The 22,230-nt window shown below is 39.8% G+C and overlaps 1 protein-coding gene across 1 annotated transcript in view; it reads right to left on the bottom strand.

Annotated features, from left to right (window-relative positions):
* unm_sa34860 (un-named sa34860) overlaps window positions 1–22,230 on the bottom strand; it is a 140,324-nt gene that overhangs the window by 93,107 nt on the left and 24,987 nt on the right. The window lies entirely within an intron of this gene.

Consider the following 22,230-nt stretch of genomic DNA (forward strand, 5'->3'; position numbering starts at 1 on the left):
CCCCTGCAGTTTGTTTGTTGCATTTGGTCTTGCATTCAAATCATGTGCACATGCACGGATAATGCAGTTTCCTTCATAATAGCGAGGTCCGTCAAAGTTCAACAATGACTCAAATCCATGCACAGGATTAAAACAACAGGCAGTGCCCTTGCAAATTCTTCTCGTCATTTTTATCATGGTGAATAACGTCAGCTGAACAGTCAAGAGACACTCAACACTATTTGTGTGCTCGGATCGCTTCCCGATTGGCTGTAGTTCCATTTCACCGTTCCAGTCACTGAATCTGAGGTTGTCCGAACGCTGTGTTGATCACCTCAATAAGGATTTCTGATTATAAATATTTTGATTGTTGGACACACTGTGTTCTAAGCAGATCAAAGAGGAATCTGAGCACACCCTACAGCACAGATAATCACTCGAGATAATCTTTGAGACTCTTTGAGAATGCGGGTTTTGCCGACTTTGATCAGTAGGGTGGAAAAAATGCTCAAACTCAACTTGACTGTTTTGTGCTGAACTTGGTGTGATTGTGTAAGAAACTATCTAGACTGTTCAAAGAAGTATCTGCTAAATAGATTCATAAACCGATATGTTAATGATCAGGTATGCTACGATGAACCAACGTCGGAGTCGGAATGTCACCGGCACTTTGCTTTTGAGGTGCAGTTTATATTGCTAGCGGTTTTGAAGATAACATTGAACACCAATGCATGAATCCACCATTACTGTTGTTATATTTATTGTTTTCACCTTTAGTCTCAATCATGAAAGTAAATAAATTATAGCGACGGCACAAAGCAGAAGTTCTCGCCTGGGCTATCAAACACCTCAGTAGCAACACTTCTCCGTGTTTGACTGGTCAAAGCATCAGCTCTAATCCAATGACTTCATTAAATGATAAAGGAAGCCTTTAATGAGCGCTGCCATAACTTTTGACATACTGCAGTTGAAAAAGAAAGAAAGTTGCGAAAGAGGGTGTGATAGGAATTGGGAATAAGCTGTCAGACAATTTTAACAGCAGCACTCTTATCGTTTCCATGTAAACTATGAAAGCGATTGTCTTTGGGAACAGCTAAGACAACAATGGGAAAGCTCAGAGCTGCTGTGACGCATTGCGACCGGTGGAGTTGCATTACTTTGATATCACTTGGAGGGTATTCCAATGGTGGTTTGGAATACATCGTGGGATGACAATAAGATGTAGTACACGGGGTGCAGTGCTTTCTGACACAGTCAGGTTTGCATGACATAGTGCAGGGATTTTCAGTTGTTTTTGTCCTTGGGGGTGCTGGAGCCTATCCCAGCTGTCTTCGGGCAGTAGGCGGGGTACACCCTGAACTGGATGCCAGCCAATCACAATTCTGCGTGTCCAATCGACCTGTCATGCATGTTTTTTGGAATGTGGAAGGAAACCGGAGTACCCGGAGAAAACCCACGCAGGCACGGGGAGAACATACAAACGCCACACAGGAAGGCCGAATGAACGGATGTAAATTAACTGTGTCCTACTGTAACAAGTTGAGAACTGGCAGACTTTTGTGGAAAAAGTTGAGAAGATTTAACAAATTGATTTCCACACTTCCGCACCAGGACATCGTGCTCTCAAGGGAATATCCGGATAGTTCCAGATTGTACTGTTTTTGAGGGGCTGGTGCAACAATTCTTGTTTGTTTACTTACCTAAGGCAGACTCAATGTTAAAATTCAGACATTTGCCGCAGCAGCAGTTCTGTCCCTGTGGAAGCTACAGGCGAGAAAGTTGCAGTAGTCCGACAAGGACATGCTAGCTTCAAGTCGGCAATGCGGAAAAAAGAAGGGACACGTAAAAAGATTTTTCTTTTTTTTCAAACCTACCCAGTATTTTCTCACATTACATGAACGCCTCAAACCTTCCTTCACCCAGTATCAAAAGTGCTTTTTTGTGCCATTTTTTGCGAGAGATTCATTGATCAGAGCATTTTTGCATTTTGGCAGGTACAACTTGATGTCTGTGGGGCTTCTTAAAATTCACACCGCGCTCACACAGGTCCAGTTGCTTAAAAGACATTTAGATGTGTAATGTAGGGCTTCAGTCAGAATTCAATTCACATGAGAACAGGTATTGAGATGCCGTTTTGGCAATGTTGCTCACAGCAAAGGTGAATCTGGGTTCAAACCTGGAAGGTTTCTCCAGGTGTTCTGGCTTCCTCCCACACAAGTGCCCTGCAGGCGACTGAATTGTATTTTTAACATCTAATGGGAGCCTGCTGGTTTGGCAAGCAATCTGTTTTCTCTCCCAAAACGCAATGGGATTGGCAACACACAACCCTTGGTTGTGGGAGGGTTCAGAAATGCATACATGATGTATCAAGTCATGAATCATTTTTATTTTACTAGGAATGTATTCATGACAACATGTTTTTGTTGACCTGATGCAGTTGTTAGCGCCCGGCTAAATTACACGACTGAGTTATGAAACTGTCGCCAAGTTCATCAGCTTTGGCTTCATTTTGTTTTTGTCTGAGCAAGGCGCTTACATAAAGACTGCAAACGTCAGTCCACGCTTGATGTCCCCTCAGCCAGACCATGAAATACCTCAGTAGTCTGGATCTCAAGCGATAGCACATGCATTAATAGAAGTCCAATTCTCATTGTCACTACTAATTAGCAAAGTTTGACACGACTGTTACAGGGCGCAGAGCTTTAAACTTGAACGAGAAAATGGGATTCATTTTGTGTGGCTGAAGTGCCCACCGCCCCCAAAAACGAATATATATATATATATATATATATATATATATATATATATATTTTTTTTTTTTTAAATGATTCACATTCATGTCATTGTGTTGTATTTTTAGGTGAGTTTTTATCCATCTAGCTTGGCAGATGTAATAATAACAGCGGCACGTACTATTCCTCCGAGTCCTTCAGATTTTTCCGAACGGGTGTCCGTGCTGTGTGAGTGAAAGGGCTCTTAGGGTTGATAGACCGATGCGATAGCCGATCAGATCACGAGCTGGTTACAATGAGCCTTCTCGCAGGCCTTATGTTGAAGGTGCAAACGTGGCAGACATTTTTATCACCTTGCGACCGTTCGGAAATCTAAAATATATTCTTGCTTTGCTTTTTTTTTTTTTTTTTTTTTAAACCACTTTGGCCGAAAGAGGGAAAAGAGTGGATTTGATTGCAGATATACTTGCAAGGCCATTTTCACGACGGACCTTTCAAGAGTAGCTTGCCTACGAGTGAAATGCACGGCCCGCCACATAATAAAATTCAGTAAATTCAACTCGGCATTTTTTTTCAGTGTCAGTGTTAACGTGATCCAGGTGTGTTAGGGCTGTGTGGAGTTTTGTGTTGGAAAAGGGAGTAATTAAAGAAATTAGAACTACAGAATTGGAACTATTGTTTACTCCTTGTTGCCACTGTCGTGTCGATATCTACATGCAGCTTTGGCATCTGGACATGTCGGCTTCTTCTTGTGTTTCATGAACATGATACACAGCCGTTTAGGAGATGTCATTTTAAAGAAAATACAAAAAAAAAAAAAAAGATTTGAAATAATCAGATATAGGTATTAAATTGGAATTGGCTCTTGATCCTGCACTCTAAATGCAGCCTTACTTTGAAATACGTCACTGTCACTTGCACCAACAAACCAGCTTGCTGGACCTACACTTCCCACACCCACTCAACACTCACAACTCCTCACATGGGATCTCACACTTTTCCGCTCTCATTCATCCTTTGCTGGTGATATACGGGTGATAAAAAAGGTATTAAGGTCCAAGACATGCTAGAAAAGGACAAAGCGTTCATTAATCAAACGTAGCCGCAGCAGTGGAGGGCCACATGCTTGATTTTTCTGGATGACAGCTGGCCTGAAGTAACTCTCGCGGCCGCCATGTTTGCGTGCAAACTTCCACTTAGTGTCGGTGTTCACAGCAGTGTAAACGCGCAGGCCGGGGCCAGGCCTCAGTGGGTGTATTGATGTGCAACTCGCAGCCAGTGTCTGTTTGGTTGGGTGTATGCATGCGCTCATATTTTATTGACGCGCACTCCTCGGAGGGTGGCTAAAGCTGGCACGGCGTGCGTCTTGAGAGAACGGCGTGTTTTGGCTGAGGGGAACTGTAGCAATCACACGTAGATGAAAACATCACAATACTGGGAATGAGGATACGTCAACATAGGAAGAGAAGGGGGGGGGGGGTGAAGGCACACGTGCTTGAACGTGCATGCATGTACTTTTTTACATACAAACATATCCTAATCAAACATGCACTTCCCCAACGGGGAGGTCAAACATGCATGCAAACATGTACTTTATTGCCTGAGCATGAACAAAATAAACAAGTTTCACCCCCACCACCCTCCCGTCTCCAATCTCTGCTTCAACATCTGTGATAGCAGCTGGGGGCAGATTCTCCTCCTGAAATAGCTGCCTAATATAATTACAGATAATAGCATTATATGTCACACTATTTGCATACCGGATGAATAAATCATCCCGCATCGTCATGCATTATTTTTCATAACCTCATCCATATTCCTTCGTCACCTAAGACCATCCCTTTATCTTTAACAAATATTTACATCTGTCCACAATATTTCTCTTTTGGGCTTCAGATTATATCGCGAAAGGTCTATCATCTCGTTATTGTTTGCCAAAAGCGTCATCTTCATCTCACTTGCGCGCATGAATGCTCTCAAAGCTGTAATCGGCAAGACACAACATGCCGGCGAATGACTTTGCATGATGGAAAGTGCATGTGTGTACTTTGCGTGTGTGTGTGTGTGTGCACGTGTCCTTGTCAACTTAATGAACTGATTCCCGCAAGTCAGTATGACGGCGACAGCACCAAGAAATAACCTCGCAAACGCAGATTGTCACAGCTTTATTAGCCAGCATGACAATCGAGACAAGCTTGAAAGGACGACGTGATATGTGAGACACTTTTCAAGTGTGTTTCAGATCAATATGGAGGAGTGGGGGGGGCATTTAAGAGTTGGGAGGAAAAGTATTTAAAGGGACAGTGTAGTAGAATGTTTAGATTTTTCAACGTTAATTCTTTTTAAAATAATACTATTCATTTCAATAATAGACCAAAATATATGTTCCATTACATCAACAGACTTTTTTTTTTTTTTTTTTACATAATCACTAAATGCTAATTATGTACGTCATTCTGAGCAATGATCCTGTTGTCGCTGTATTAAGAGTTTTTTTTTTCTTCCCTGACCTTTGCAGAAAATGATTGGGCCCGACAATCATAAATGTTTAACCTGTTCAGTAGTTCCGATCACAAATCTAAACCTGGTCAGCAGTTCCATACGCAAATGGGAAGCATCGACAAAAGTGGTTTGTGGTCTTTTACACTTTGCTTTTTTTTTTTTTTTTTTTACTGTTACTTTCTGGCCAATAGAGAATCATCAGGTGTAACTATTTTTACTATACTCATTATAATCCCTCAAGGGGCAAACCACTCACGCGCTGCTTTCTATTTTGTTCCACATCACAAAGTGAACACGATCACACACTTGGAGAGATGTCAAAGTGAAAAGGTGTCTTGGTCAAACGCTTCCACCTTAACTAAAATGGCATAAAGACGTCTTCAAACAACCAATCAAATATCAGCATTACTTGGCAAGACTGGACGAGTCAAGCACGATCAAATAAAGTTGGACTTTCCCCAAGTTTTACTGCAAATGGACCAGGTCATCCTACGAGACACTAAAGTGCATGTAGATCGAGTGATGGAAGTGCATGCCATTCTTAACTCGGATTGAATTGTTTGTGAGTGCACAAAGACGAGCAGCTAAGAAGAAAAAAGCTGAAATAGCATGATCTATTATTGATACAGATGCACCATTGTTTGCCTCAGACGGTTGATGCTCGGCTGCCAAGACGCAATATGTACACGTGTCCACGCACACACTTATTGTTGTAGTTGTGAACAACTGCACTGCAGGGTGAAGACTGTGCTTTTATATATATATATATATATATATATATATATATATATATATATATATATATATATATATATATATATATATATATATATATATTAGGGCTGTCAAAATTAAGGCGTTAACTGGAGATTAATAAAACATTTTTTTACCCAGTAAAGTATTCTAACACCGTTAACTCAGTTTGAGTCACTTCAAAAATAATTTGCATACTTTGCAAATATGTTACCATATTTGCTGTACATCTTTAGCACATCATCTCAGAAGAAAACACTCAAGTTACCACTAGACCTTGCAAATCAACACTGCTGGAGTGTGGTGCTTGTGGGCAGTTTTGAGAAAATAAAATGCCTGTAAGGATGTCTCAGTTTAGATGCAGGAATCAAAGACAGCTAAGAGAGTCTTTGAAGTATAATTCTAATTTGGAGATTTTGCGTTAATTCCAAGATATTCAAGTAAATATCTGTTACAAGCGCCAGAAAAATAGTTGCTGAAAAATGTGATTAATCACAATTGATTATCATTGATCATGTGATTTTTTTTTTTTGACTGATATGTTGAAAAATATTTTATATTATGACTGATTTATGGGACCTTTCATCAGTTACAACAGTTTTGTTCATGTGCGTAATAACCAGCGCAGGTTTTCTCTTTGGACAGTTTAATTTGCTTGCCTGTGTGTGTGGTTTCTGTAGAACACCAAATACAAATTCAAATCAACATGAGCAGTCGCGTGTAATTGTCTCCATACAATGCTAGTTAGCTGTTGTGCTAATGAGTTCAAATAGTACAGTTCACATTAATCTCAATGTACATGAATGACGCACAATGACTGATAATACGTAATATTGCAGCACTTATTTGCAAATGCATGCACACGTTATGAATCGGCTCAATTTGGGGAGGAACTCAAACGTGATACGTTGCCCTTCATCTGGAAATTAGCGTGGGTCATAAACACAAATCAATGTCCCCAAATCGGGCAAAAGCATGCGCATATACACACACACACGTAGGCTACACGTTGCCCCTTTAGACGACAGTTTGCCAGCATCGCCGACGACACATTTCACCGTATGCCCCACCATCTGTGCACGTTTTAATTCATTCTCGCATTCCCCCTTTTGTTCCCCCGGTTTTTACTTCATCTCCTCTCTTCCTCCAGCCTTGTTCCCACATTTCCAGCTATCTGAGGCGAGCGCAAACGGTGCATTTCCTCCACAGCGCATTGTGTTTGGTCCCAGGTGAGTCCTCGTTATGTGGGCTTGCCGATTGCCTTTGAGCTTTCCCTTTTCCTTTCCTTTTGAAGGCCTCCCGCGTCTCAGTGGGAAAATGTTAATTGGTTCTGGACACCGATCCCTGTTCATTAAACGGGTCTGTTCACACTAGCAGATGCTTATTCAAGGAGAAAGATTTCTTGAGCGTTGCTCGTTCCTTGTCAATAAAACAGTTGTCAATAAGACTGATTGTGTTTGCAAATTGCTTAATTTGTCTGAGTCTGCAGAATTTTTTTCTAGTGTTTAAATAATGACGCCACCACAAATCAGCAGTGACGAGATTTAAAACCATTTGACCTGCGGAAAGTCGGACATTTGGTACAGTATTTATAAAATAAAATATGTACATCACACTCACCTAAGATGCAGATTATTGCAAGCATTTAAGTGTGCAGATTGCTGCAGCTGTTTTTTGCTTTGCTCTCTCTGGCCAACCAATCAGAGAGGATCTATGGGAATTTCTATGGGTGTGTCTCTATTTACACACCGAAACTGAATGACGCATAATAAATTTGAGCAACTCTCAAAACACATTTTAGCCGCACATGGACTCTTATTATTATTATTATTATTATTATTAGATTATTAGATTATTATTAGATTATTATTATTATTATTATTATTATCATCATCAAAGCTAAAAATCAACTAAGAACGGAGGTAGATATGAAAGTTAAATTTGACATTTAAGAGGGAAACCTGTACATCATCTATTAATACCATTCTAAATGTCCTTTTATTAAATTCTGGGTCAACGCAATCAAGAGTGCATAGAACTGATGTCGCTGAGGTCTGATTAGTGCATCCAAATCCAGGTAGACTTTCATATATTAAGTGTGGTATCTCGCGCACAGTGGCCGCCGTCGTTATTAATGGCCTCATACCCAAAGGGCTGAATTGTGTGTGTCTCTCCACTTCCTTCATCCACTTGGCAATCCCTCGGCCCAATCACATTGTCCATCACATCACCTTAGACATAATTATCCGCAAACCCCCTCAGAATTGAAACAGAGCTAAAAATGTGGACGCATTATATCCAAAGTATAGAAAAAGGAAGTTATTAAAAGAATGTTCTCTTTTTTTTTTTTTTCTTGGTTTCATGTATTCGCCAGAGCTCACCTGGTCTATTTAGATTTGTCAAGTTTACAAGTGTAGCTTGGAAGCAAAATTAACCATAGACGGGCATTCTCTCCGATAAAAGACCATTTGATACATTTCTCGATACATAGGATGAAATATGATTTCATGAAAATCTGATTAGAAAGTAGATTAATTCTCTTCAAATCAGTGGGATTCCGATTCAATTTGATATGTATGACTGTTCGAGAGGGTATGACGCAATGAGTTTCATTTTACGCGCATACGAATGAACTTACCACCGAACAGTGAATGTGGCATTTCCTTGAAATATTTATCTCTCCGATAAAAGACGGTATTCGGTATCCTGTTTAAAGTGGAACGATTTGATTCGCTCCACTCGCATTTTTCATCACCCGATTTCCCGATTGAAATCTATTTTTGTCACACCGCTACCAACTACGCAACGACTCATGCAAATCTGGTAAGTTTCTTCGACTCAGAATGTTAACCCTTTCAAATAAACCGAAAGATTTTTCTTTTTTTTTTAATCACCAAATTCTGACATTTGAATTGCCGTGTGTAGACTGTTTGTATCCACTCTAGCTCAATATTATGAAATAAAAATGGTCCCTTATTGTCATCACTGTCAAAAGAGTACAATAGCGCAGCAGCACTTATTTTTATTTTTTTTACTGCAGCAGTGTGTAACTTTTAAGTGTGCGTGTGTGAAGGGAGGGCGGACTAGATTACTCAAAATGCGCTTCTCTTATTAACTCATTGACTACCATTGACGGATAAATACGTCAAAGATAAAATATTTTACTTGGCTGGTAGTGAATGAGTTAAGAAATATAAATAAAATCAAATTCATGCTGAGACAGCTGAAAACCAAAAAAAAAAAAATTAACATTTTCATTTCAAGTGACTTTGCTTGAAAACCCCCAAACCATCTGTAGAATTAGAGCAGGAACCATCCGGCACATTTTAAGTGAGTAAATTAAATATTCAGCAGTGAAATGCTGACGCCTGGTCTGTGTGGCGGCGAGATTTGCAGGCAAACATTGCACATGACGAAGTACTCTGAGTGTATGATGAGCAATATCAACATGATATGTGACAAACTGCACAGCAGTCCACTTAACATTTGCACAAAGGCTCTTGATTGTCCACGTCACTTGTCACAAGTTGAGCCACTGGCCTCCTTTTACTCTCTATACTAATTAAATGACACTAATTGGGGATTTCTAGCGAGATTAATGAGCAGTGGAATGCTTTTTCAGCCATCGCTTAATGCGTCTTATCAGCGTATATTTGAGTCACTTGGATTTGATTCTGAAAATACTTATCAGTAAAATGTATTTCTATTAATTAATCTGGTCGGTTTATTTGACAAAAATCATGTTATCTGTGCCAAGAGGTCATTTAAGACCTGGTTGATTTCTGCAGGAGCAACACTGTGGTGGATTAGTTTGCATTTGTGTGCCTCACAGTGGAACAGAGGTCGTGCATTTCACACGTAGGCCTTCGGTGAAGTCCAACTTTGTCTGACTTGAATAAATACCCCTCATAATGCCATCATAATCGACCCCACAGCTGGAGACATAATATACAGACATACACTTACGCACTACTCAGTGTTGGAGCACTCGGCTCAGGAGAGAGCTTCTTTTGAAAGGTACGTCTTCAAAATAGCAATGCAAGTACAACTGTAATCAAATCTACACTTTTCCCTCCAAGAATATATTTTAGATTTTTGAACGGTCGCTGGGTAGCATGCCCTGTCACAAGTGATTATTGAATCACAGGACATGTTCACACCTTAGCGCCAATTATCATAAATATTATCAGGATTTCTTGATTGTGTTAGGCCAGCAGAGAAGGCCTTGAAGGTCCGCCCACCACTGGTGACTCACAGTTCTGAGCTTAAAGTTTAAGTCTGGGGCTTCCGGGCATCAGCCTTCCGGGGTGGATTTTGTAAGTTCTTCCCGTGCTTACGTGGATTTTCTCTAAGTATTCCTAGGTCTGCACACATTCCAAAAACATTCATTTCAGATTCATTGACCGCATTCAGTTGCCCATAAATTTGAACGCTTGTTTGTCTTTCTGTGTCCTGTGATTGGCTGGCACTCAAAGACAGGTGAGAATTAACTCATAAAAAAAAAAAAAAAAGATTATGCTCAGGCAAGATTAAATTCATAACTTTAAAAGTGTGGTTTGGTTTGGACCATCTTATTAATCACGAGAACCTCAAAAAAAAATTTTTTTTTAAATCAATTAAAAAAAAAATTGTCTTGCAGGAGTGAAAGAATGAAACCATACAATGGAAACATGTGCAACTGGCGCCCCCATCTGGTTGGAACAATTTCTGAATGAATTACATTTATGAGCCACATAAAAAAAAAATATAGCGCCCACCAGGCTATTTTATTGTTGCTGCTTGTTATTTAGTCATATGGAGAGTTCATTATCAGTGAAGCTATTCAGCAGAGATGCTGCCATAAAGTTCACTGACAATTTTATGATTTGGACCATTTCTCTTTAATTGTGCTGCTGCCTTTGCAGGCGTGACCATGATAGGATTTAATGGGTGCCGCTCACAAGCATAACAAGGTATGCAAAACAGAATTTGTTTATATGAGAGCTTTATGACAATGACATTTTGTCCTTAATTATAAGGACAATGCACAAAACAGATGTGTACAACTTCTCAATTTTTCTTTTTTTTTTTTGCGATCAATACAGGGGATCAATTTGTCCCATAAAAAATGTAATTAATTGTTATAGTATCCATTTAACAGTTTACATTTTGATACTAATTTTCTTGTTAATGTTGGGTTGACTTTTTTTTTATTTTTTTTATTTTGGCAACATAAAACAGCAAAGTAAATGAGTTTGAATTGGGGTTTGTAGTTTAGCACGGGTGAAATGTAATTCTGCTTTCCAAATCTACGAAAAGCTTTTTTCCCTGAACTGTGTTCAGTGTGGTAAGTACAAACCAAGTCATTGCAGTACCTTTATTGGCCGTTAGATGTCAGAAGCAGCCAATCCATGAATTACACTGGCGGCACCCTCCATGACAAGCGCTTGCTTTTGATTTCTAATTCAAATGATTCGTTTAATGTTTAACTCACAACAAAAGCACACAAGTATTGTTTGAAAGCAAATTGACACTTAAACGCACTGCAATCCCAGGCCCATGGGTTTGTTTTTAAACTAAGATGAAGTGGGATGGAGAAATTACATAAGCGGCTCATTTGAAAGGAAACAAGCTTTGGAACCAAAGGGTCATGATTCAAGTTCGTCAGTAGACAAAAACCCTAACCTTATCAAAATGGCCAATAGCCTAAATAATATCTGCAAAATATCAATATGACATCACAACCTATTCTTTGAGTCCCACCCATTATTGAAAGCACGTTGAGGCAAATATGCTGTGAATGTTAACGCAAAAGCAGAGCTGGGCACGTGACCCCTTTTTTGCCGGTCAGTCCCCCGCTGTCCGGCCGCGATCTCTGTACCGTCGTGGCCTCGACCCGTCAGCCTTATTCCTAAAAAATTGTCGTCATCACCATCACCTCACTGATTGATTGACTTCTGACTTGAGAAGTTATTACACAAATTAATTGCATGAGTAAACATACTTAGTTTGATTATCTGTGCCACTCATGTTAATATATTTAAAAAAAACCAAAAAAACAACACGTCCAAGCGGCTCGGTACACTCACATATGCATAATATTAAATACTTTGCATGATTGTGCTGAGCTATTCATGGCTCGCAGTAATTACATTTCTACAGACTCGTTTATATTACATCTATTTATTCTGTCCCGACAATTACAGCTTGTCACAACATGAGCTCAAGTCAGCAGAGTTAATTGTTTCGATGATTCAGGTCTAATGTTTAAATTATGACACTCTTCTGTGTGTTTGTGTGACGTGTTTCGTGGATTGTAATGGCAGAATGTTGTCAAGAAGGAAAATGCATTTAATTACAGGTTATTGACGTTTACATTTGTAACAAAGCAGGCAGGAAAAGGCATACACTGTTAAAATTTTGTCCATTCCAGAAGTTTTGCATCTTTTCCTAATGGGATGTTTTCACTCGTTGGGAGATAACCAAAGAGAGATCAGAATAAAAAAAAAAGATTAATTTTCACACACTTATTCGGAATATTCTGATCTGATCAACCCGAAACCGATCAACATTTATGTCAATTGATAATCCGATCGGTGTGCATGAAAACACTGATGGCCACGTTGATGCGCAATAATTCCGTTTGGTGTCACAAAATAACAATCGAGGACTGAATTAATATAAAAATCAGTAATGATAAGAAACCGGAGTGCTGCAATTATGCTCTGATTACGTCTCATGTGTAGGCCAGGCAACAAGTTCCATGACATTGGATTTTGGAAAGCGATTTCGTCATAACTACGGCACATGATTTAGAAAATGTGCTGGCACAAATGACTGAACATTTCCACTGAACGGTGCGTATGCTTGTAGTGTTTTGGGCAAATATCATAAGGCTACATATGTGTCCGTGTGCTCTCGAAATCAGCCCCTTCCGCTCAGCTCACTAGTCCAAATGTCAATCCATCGCTTAGGGTTTTTTTCTCCCATGAGGCAATTATTCACAGTCTACTTCTTGTGTTCATTATCTGTATTGTGTGTGTGTGTGTGTGTGTGTGTTCATTACAGAGACAGTTAGATGGAGATTGTTTTTTTTAATAGTAAATAGGAAACAGTGAGTTCTCCCCTGCCTAATATATCCTCAGGGACCGCTACTTTTTAACTTTCTTCCTTCTAACCTCCCTCCTCCCATCCTGGCTCTCCTCCCCACTAAATTCCTCCTCTTTGAAGCCTTTTCCATCCACTACCTCATCCCCAACCAGCCCCCCCCCCAATCTATCACCTCACACAAAACAACCGTCCTCTGTGCCTTCTGTCCCCACATCTGATCCTTCTTCCTGCTCGCAGCTCCCCTTTGGATTAACCCTTATCACTGCTCCCTCAACCATTGTTTCCTCTTCTCGTCAAGATAAAATGAACATTGGGGATACACCTGACAGATTGAGCCTGTTATCCGCAATGCATTTTAGGAGGGAGTGGAGGCTCCCTTTACCTTCCATGACCTGCATATGGAATATATTGTTCGCTTGATTTTCTTCCTTCCCAGCTTCTGTATGCCGGATCTGTCAGTTGCGTTTCCGTCTAATCCCAATTTACGATGTATATAAACCTCTAACACTAAGCGTTCCCACCATAATGTAAAAGTTTTTTTTTCCAAGACTCCGAGTGGTGTCATGTGGACATTTTTTTCCTCCAAGAGGCGGCAAGATGGGGTACATAATCCCACCGGAGATATAGCAAAATTATCCTGGGTTATCCTACCGGAAGGATTATACTGAAAACACTCCATTGTGAGATATGCAGCAGGTATTGGGAAAAAAAAAAAAATCACTTCTTGCTGACTGCAAAGCAATACGTGGAAATATTTGAATTAACAGTTTTCTAACATTGCAATGCTTGGCTCCCTTTGTTCAACAACAGACCAAAGTAGCACCTGCCCAATAATTTGTTCTTAAATTAAATTTCACATTCAGTGATGCTAATCTAACGATCATTGAGAATCCCATTATATAGCTCAGACATGGCTTGAAGCAAATATACCGTAACTCAGTGATTCTTCATGCTTATACTCGCAAAGTATTGACCAAAGACAATTTGGTCTTAAAAAAAAAAAAAAATCCCAGAAATCACTAAAGCAAGTCTTCTACGGCTCAGAGATAAAAAGTAGGAACTCAACTCATGAAAGCAAATGGAATCGGCAGCATTTAAAAAATGGGATGCTTTTTTTTTTTTTTTTTTATGCTGCATGAGAACAGAGAAATATCAAAGTCTTCAACAAGCAACTCTCAGTGCAATTGTAAATCTTGCAAACTGATGTCAACTTAGTGCAACACTATTATGCTAGCATTTAAAAACAAAGAACAAAAAAATTGAACATGATGTGAAGTCAATGTAGAGCAAAGAGGCTGACGTTTTATTTATATGTGAAATAAAGTGGAAATCCCGAGCCCCGATCAGGATAAGCTGCAGAAAATGAAACAACCAATCTACTACGAATTAGAGTATCGGAAATCAATCTATCCATTGGTTGCCAGCTAATCACAATCGACAAACAACCATTCACATATGGAGAATTTGGAATTTCAATTGATATTAAAGGGCAATTGAAAATGTTAAAACAGAAATAACTTATCTAAAAATCACACAACAAAAATAAACATCTTTACTACTTTGTGTGTTGTTTTCATCAACAATGTACAGTAATTAAAACAATACATCTGAAATTGCACTGGTGATTCAAGAGAGGACGTTTTCAAATTGACAGCATAGGGAGCGAAAAAAAACCTAGTAGCTGACTGACCTAAATAAAGTGTAGTGCTGGCAAAAAGAAAGTTAACTCATAAAGGAAAGGGTAATTCCCTAATTGAAATCATTGATTTACGGAGAACTGAGTCCACTTGAACCAAAAAAAAAAAGGATCTGTGCACATGAACTACCCATTGAGGACTGCCACAAAGATATCCCCAAACACATTAGCGTGTCTAAATAATAAAACGGACAAAGTCACAGGTCCAGAAGTCACAGTTCTCAAAAAGTCCACACCAGCCACGACAACCCACAAGAGTGGTGACCCACATTTTTTCAAATCTATTATTTGGTATCTTTTCAAGGCCGGAGGGTATCCGTGATGGTCCAGTGTGCGTCGCAAAAAAGCGACTTGGGCTTTATTTGCCACACTGTCTCACTTTCAAGAAGCAAATTACCGTGATTGCAAACTAACAATTTTCCTGGAGGAACGGCCAGTTCATTATTCATCCAGATGGTAACAGGCCGAGCAGTGCAACCGTGCGCTCTCTCTTTCTCTCTCTCTCTTGTTCTCTGCCAGCCCTTTAGACCATTATGTGATTAGGTCATATTGAGCTGATGACCGTTTGACTGAGAGAAGCATCTAATGACCCCTCATTTGGAGTACGAGGGAATGCTCATGTGCACTGGCTGAGAAACGCAAGCTGGTGAAAAGCACACCCGCGCAGACAGGTCGGTTCCAACGACACTCCTCTCGTCGGGTTCTCTCCATGATTTACAGCATGTCGATACCGTGCAGGCCTTTCAAAGTGACGGCAAGGCTAATTAGATACAAGGGCTGAAAGAATATCCCCCCCCCCAGCCCTTGTTTGAGGAGGCCGCTAACTCTGTTAGAATGACGCGACAGAGTTAGACATGGCAGGCTGTCGTCAGCACAGACGAACATGGTTTGATGCACTGAGAGGCATTTATGAACGGGAAAGTTTTCTTTAGGGCTGAAAAAAAAAAAATCAATCTATACCCATTTGAATTGCTTTTCCTTTTCATAACTCGATATTGATTCATAAAACCATATATCGATACGATTAATAAATGTCTTTTACCCCATAAATTTACATGCCTTCATGTGAGATCTTGTCACGTCACAAAAGTAGTGCTTCAAATCAAAATGGGGGAAGCAGTGAAGTCAGCGCCAAAAAGCATGAAGGCAGATCTATTTATCGTTTTGATCGGGTCATGTTAAATTAAACATAAATCATTAATGGCTTCAATTCTTAATGTAAATTAATATTTTTATTAAATACCGGGTCACAGCAAGAAGTTTGTACTAATTGCAGTATTGGTTCTTCTGAGAATGCCTTACAGACGAAAGTAAAATTGGTACTGGGTGAAATCTTTGATTAAATTGAAAAATCAATCCAAATGAATCGATAATCGAATCAAATTAATTTTGGAAATTTGAATCAATATGCAGCCCTGGTTATGTTGCGTATTAACAAACTCATTGTATCACCTCAAACTACTCTGATTAGAAAGGTGTGAGTCAGGTTAAGTAATTTATTCAACTGATGTTCGGACCCAATCAATAATGCAGTGCAGCTGAAGTTATCAAACTGTGCTCCCCTTCTGAAATCTCTGCACACCACGTTTTATAGTCGCCTGTGTGAACAAAGCCGACAAGCACAACTATGAGCTTACGTTTCCTGAAGTGTTTTTGATTTAGTTCCACAGTTCTTCGGAGTTAGTAGTGGTTCGTGGTAGAAAGAGATAATAGGTAACAGAAAGTTTTTTTTTTTAAACAAGATGTGTCACAAGAGGAATACACCAATATTTAAAGATGTTGGAGTTTGTTTGGGGTCTCATCTTGATAGTGACTTTTGCTGAAAACAGAATAAGGGGAAGTGTGAGGTCTACCGGTTTTTGTTGTGGTATTTGTCAGTTGGTCCAGTGAATATGATCCGAATGGATTCACATCACATCAAACCATTTACAGAAAACCTGCAAATTAGGGTCATTGCCAAAGTCATCATTCAAAGTAATGTTGTGCTTACACAGACTCATTAAAACAACAAGAGAGGCAGTGGGTTCCATTAATGAGGTCCGGTAGCGGGATCAGCCACAGCTGGTAAACCTCCAGGTACAGAATATGGTCAAGGATGACCTTGTTCTTGTTTTTATAGTCCGGAAGTTCAGCGATTCGCTACAGGGTTTCTGTGACAAATGATCTGATTTGACTTAATTGGTCTGAAAATTCCCATTTATTAATTACCGTATTTTCACAACCATAAGGAGCACTTCAATTTTCTCCAAAGTGGGCGGGGCACATAATAATGCGGTGCGCCTTGTGTGAGCACCAAGCTGCAAAATCTGAAAATGTTATTTTGTGACTTTCATGTGTGCTCCGCTTGGCTGAATGCGAACATTTCCTGCCGACACGTTGCTTGTATACACGAAAGGCGGCCGTGACTGAGCACAGCAAACAAGGCGGTCAAAGTGAAGTATACTTCATTACTAAGACTGTGAGGCAGCGCCGGGTGAGTTAGGACATGATTTGTTTATAATTATTGCTATGTAACAATGTGATGTATCAACCAGCTTGATAGTCTTCAAATCATTTTTTTGCTTTTTTAATATAGTGCACCAGAAAAGAAACACCTGATTACGGAAATGTCAGTGCAGCAATTAGTCCGCTGCAGGTCTCGGCAGAGCACCAAGTAATGAAGACAATGATCAGAAAATCAATCGCAGGGGATCTCAGTGAAAGCTGGAAGCAGATCCGTGGTTGTGTGAGGTCACGTTAATAAAATTAATTTTAAAGAAAAGTAAATAACGAAATAACCCTGGAAAAAGGATTAAACATTGCGCCAAAGAGACTCTGGCAGAAAAATCATCTCAGTGCTCAGCACGGACTCATTTATCCTGACTACAGCCCAACTAATTGTCGAAATGTGAGAAAAAAATTCAATGAAATTTGACCGCATTCAACTTATAAAAAAAAAAAAAAAAAAAAAATCTAGAAATTTTTTTTTTATTTTAAATATTTAATTTGAGGTCATGTTTTGTCCACAGTTTTATAAACCAAAGCAGTGCCTTAGCACGATGAAAGATTGACTCGAGACTCGAGAGAGTTTTATCTGCCTTGCTGCTATAGAACCAATTAGTTTAAAAGGGATCTTGTCGAGGATGGATAAATATATGTGTGTGCGTGGATGTAAGCGTGTTGTCAGCTAAGTCGTGTTTCCTTACTTGTGGTCCGGAGCTTCGTAATCTTATACCAGCACAAAAATATTACGTACACTGAAAAAAAAAAAATGGCGTGTCGAATTTGAATTTGAAAATGGTGGCTGCACAAAATAAAATACATTGATACATTTTTCAAGTCGGGATGATTTTATTTCATGCAACTATTTGATGAACGTAACGTTTGAGGCTTTTTGCTGGTAAGTATCAAAATATTGTCGTCAATTATCTTCTGACGGGAGTTTAAGGAATTCTCAGAAAGACATGTTGCCATTCTATATTGTGCCATTAAACGTTGAATTCGTGACCGTGTTTTTCTTGCCATCTCATCTTTGAGCAGCCTTTGTCAGACGGAAGTATCTGAAAATTTGGCAAACTAATATTTGAGCAAGAAACTCAAGTAAATGTCACCAGTTCATCCATAAGTGCTCTCTTTTTGCCCCTCCCCCTTTCCGCTATAGTGTGCATCAAGCTCCCCTCACAAAGCTATTAGTTAAGCCATCGGTAAAAGGCTAAAAAAAAAGTCACTTCTCGATCAAAATATCATGCTGTAATACGGAGAAGGGGGTTGGCGGGGGACAAATCAAATTTTCCCTTGCTCAAACATTAACGATTACACCACGCAGTTCTCATAAAACTCAGAACGTGGAAGTATGTGAGTCGAAAGTGAGGAAATAAAAGTCTGTAGCTTTGATGAACAACCCGAGAAGGCAGACGGCAGCACTAACCGCTTCTCATATATCATTCTTACTTTTTTATTCTGTAACATTAGTGTCCGCCGGCAAGCAGGCCGGCTTAGAACGCCAAAGACAAAAAAAAAAAAAAGGATCAGGCCGTAGTGGAAGACAATTCCTCTCCCACCCTCAACCCTCCGGGGCGAAGCAGGCAGGTGAGCAGAGAAGATGGCCGAAAGGCGGGTAGAAAGATTGATGTGCAGCGTGACAGAAATGTTGTCAGTCAGAAGGAGGATGGAAGGATGAGTCTTTCGATGAGAAGAATTCATTTTGAACTGAGTATAGTTGACATCTCAGGGGGCGGAGCTATGTGCTGGCCTTGGCCCTGGCCACTCCCACATCTAGAGGAAAATTTTACCTGTTACTCTTCTACCATTTTCACATGTATGCAGTATTTTTGGACTCCTCGACACTCTTAATTTACAATAACTGCTTATTTCAACAATACGTTTAAAATTGATCTTAATTAACCTGCCTTCATTAAAGAACATTTTGATTCTTGCAGTTAATATCAACCAAATTTTTACTTATACGTTGGGGAATCAGTGTGGTGCATGCTGGCCTTAACTCATGGCCACACTTATATCGGTTACCGGCACACCCAAGCAGCCCCACGCTGATCTCTTGGTTTGTGCTAAAGGTGCTTTGCTAACAATTTATAAAACTAGCAAAAAGAGGCAGCAGCAGGTAAGTTTCTTACATTTTCTTTTTTAATTGATGAACATTCCCGAAAATAAAACCTCAAACCTATGTTTGGTGTTTAATTAACACTCGATTATGATTAGCAGCTGTGGGCTAACGTTTGCTTGTTTATGGTGCTAATGCTAGCTTGCGCAGCTGGACAACATTCTCTGTGGCTGTTTGGCATGTCTATGCATTTTCATAGTGGAATTTAATTATCAATTGCCATATTGAGCTTTGTCATTAAGGCACCACTCCCAAAGTTCAGCATCTTCGCAGATGTGGAAAAGTTTTTGCTCAGATGAGTTGTACTGCCAGTTTTTTTTTTCCCCAAAAGGTAAAACAAATCATGGGTTACAGAAAAGCCCGGAGCAATATGTGTTCACCTTTCAAAGTTCCACTCCATATGGACATGGATTTTCGGGAATAAAAAAAAAACAAAAAAACATTACTTTACCACCTCTGTTTCATGGATTCAAACTGCCAATAAGCTTAAGCAAAAATGGAACTGTCAAGAGTTCAGATGACTTCTTCTGTTATCTACTTCCGTGGAATAGTTTTAAAGGAAGCATGAGTGGTTGTCTCAGGCTCTATGGGGAATTGAAACCAAAAGTCAAGACAAATCAATGGGAACGTTGCATGCCCCTATCGCCCGTGCCCGAACCAATCAATTTGAAAAGTATTTACATTAATTAAGAGGGGCTGAAGCATGAATTCCCTCTCACTCTCTTTTATGTTTCAAAGGTGAAATTAGACTTTTTTTTTTCCAAATCTATTAATGCCAGAGGGGCATGGAGCTAATTCCTACTTTCAGTCTTACTTTTTTGATACTATTTAAATGTACCAATCAGTGTAATTATATAAGTCTCTCTCTCATCTCTCACACTCTCTCACACATCATTTAAAGCAGTAGTCCACAACCCTTTTTTCTGCTGTTCATACACTACATAACCTTAGTGGACCGGGTGCGAGTCAATGGTGGTTGGCGCTCGTCAGTCAATGTGTCGATCAGGCTTCGTACGTGCTGTCATTACTTCTTCTTTCCTTGCATGCCTGCGTGTGATCCGTGTGACAGTGAATTCAAAGTCTGCTTAAAAATGTGTATAATGCATCAAAAAACCATGTTCATCAAAAGCATGCCAGTCTGTGTGTGCTGCCAATTTGTATCGAGCCATTTAAAATGATTCTCATTGTCACTGTTAATGTATCCCTTTTCATTAATGTCATCTTTTTGGGGCCGTTCTATGGGACTAAATGTAGCCAGGAATCGCTGACCTCTTTAACACAGTCTCAAAAGGCTCATTAAGTCAGTTTGCATTACACCCAACTGGCAGAGTTGACAGTTTGGAAACTGATGAGGGGGTCGCGACCTTGTCACAGCGCTGTGACAACTTCAGCTGTCGGCTCGGGGCACCTGTGGGAAGGTAATAGGGACTGTTGGGATAGTTTGTGCTCTTGCGTGAGTCATATTCTCCTCTGGATGCTTCCGTCTGTCAGGTGAAAATATAAGTAACTGTCGCTTCATGTGTATCCGGAGGGAAAAGATTACTAAAATCACCCAGGAACAAAAGAGTAGGCATTGAAATGGAAAACAACTGTCAGGCGGAGGACACCTCGGCATTTACACAAAAAAATGCATGCATGCTTCTCGAAGTATTGGAAATGAGAGGGCAATTCCGTTATCTTTGCTGTAGACTGTAAATATTTGAGGTTTGAGGTTGATGGGCGACTATAGTCCAGGGTGGAGTCTCCTTTATCAGCATCTGCACCACGATCACTGATTGTGTGATGCAGTGACTTAAACACTGCCTTCAAAATAAAAATCACAGACAAATGGTTTGTTGAAGGTAAAAGAATATGGCGTCACCCTGAAACGAGAAAAAGTTCAGGCCTTTCCAGACTGAAACATCTTTGGGAAAAGTGGTGTCTCGACAATGTTGCCCCCGTGTGCGCCATCATCAGCAATGTTAAGATTTGAAATGGCAAAAGTGACTTTTTGATCCCCTCTTGAGCTTTGCTCTGCTCTCTTGGACCGAGTGAGATGTCACTTTGATGACTGGCTGCATGTGGGTTCCTTCTTTTTTTTTTTTTTTTTTTGTATCAAAGGGACCGTGCCATGACTTCATGGAAGGGAGGGGGGGTAATGGGGGTGACATCACTTTCTAAAATTCACGTCCATTCATTTTAAAGGGATAATAAATTTAAGAAGTGCTATTTTGTACATTTTTATATTCTCTAAAAGTCACAATTGAGCTTCATCATGCGTCACCATGACAAAAAACACACGAGACAGCATCATGACATTATTATTAGGCAACTATCATCAATTCCACAAGAAAATAAAACTGAAATAAATATGAACGCATGACTGAACAACTAAACACCAGGGCTGGATCTAGGAAGGGGCAAGAGGGGGCCTGACCCCCTCAAATAAATGTTGTGCCCCCCCCAAACTAAATTCCCGCCAAATATATTATATTTCACATATTTTTTATTACAGGAATATGTCTGTAGTGAGCGGAGACCCAACTTTCAATAACCCTTCAGTATGCAAATGAGCCACTGTCAGGTGTCTTATAGCAGGAAATTACAAATGTCAAACGAATGAGCTTTAACTCATTCATGGTGTTTTGTGTACAGACACACTTAATTGCTAATGACATAATAATAACAACAGTTAATATATATATATTTTCTTTTTTTTAACAAAACCCATATAACCAAATTTTCCTAGTAGCTAAGCTGTAGCCTAATTTCCTAGGCGCTGTCATGTGTCACAGCCCAGGGAGAGAGCACCATCCAATCTCTACCACAGACAGCGCACAGTTTATTTGTACGTGCAGAGCCCTCAAGAAAGACCCCGCCCCAAACCCTGAATGAAATCT

This window comes from Idiotropiscis lumnitzeri, chromosome 18, assembly GCF_059441095.1.
Source record: "Idiotropiscis lumnitzeri isolate Australia: NSW breed Sydney's pygmy pipehorse chromosome 18, RoL_Ilum_1.0, whole genome shotgun sequence".
In the NCBI taxonomy this organism is placed as follows: domain Eukaryota; kingdom Metazoa; phylum Chordata; class Actinopteri; order Syngnathiformes; family Syngnathidae; genus Idiotropiscis; species Idiotropiscis lumnitzeri.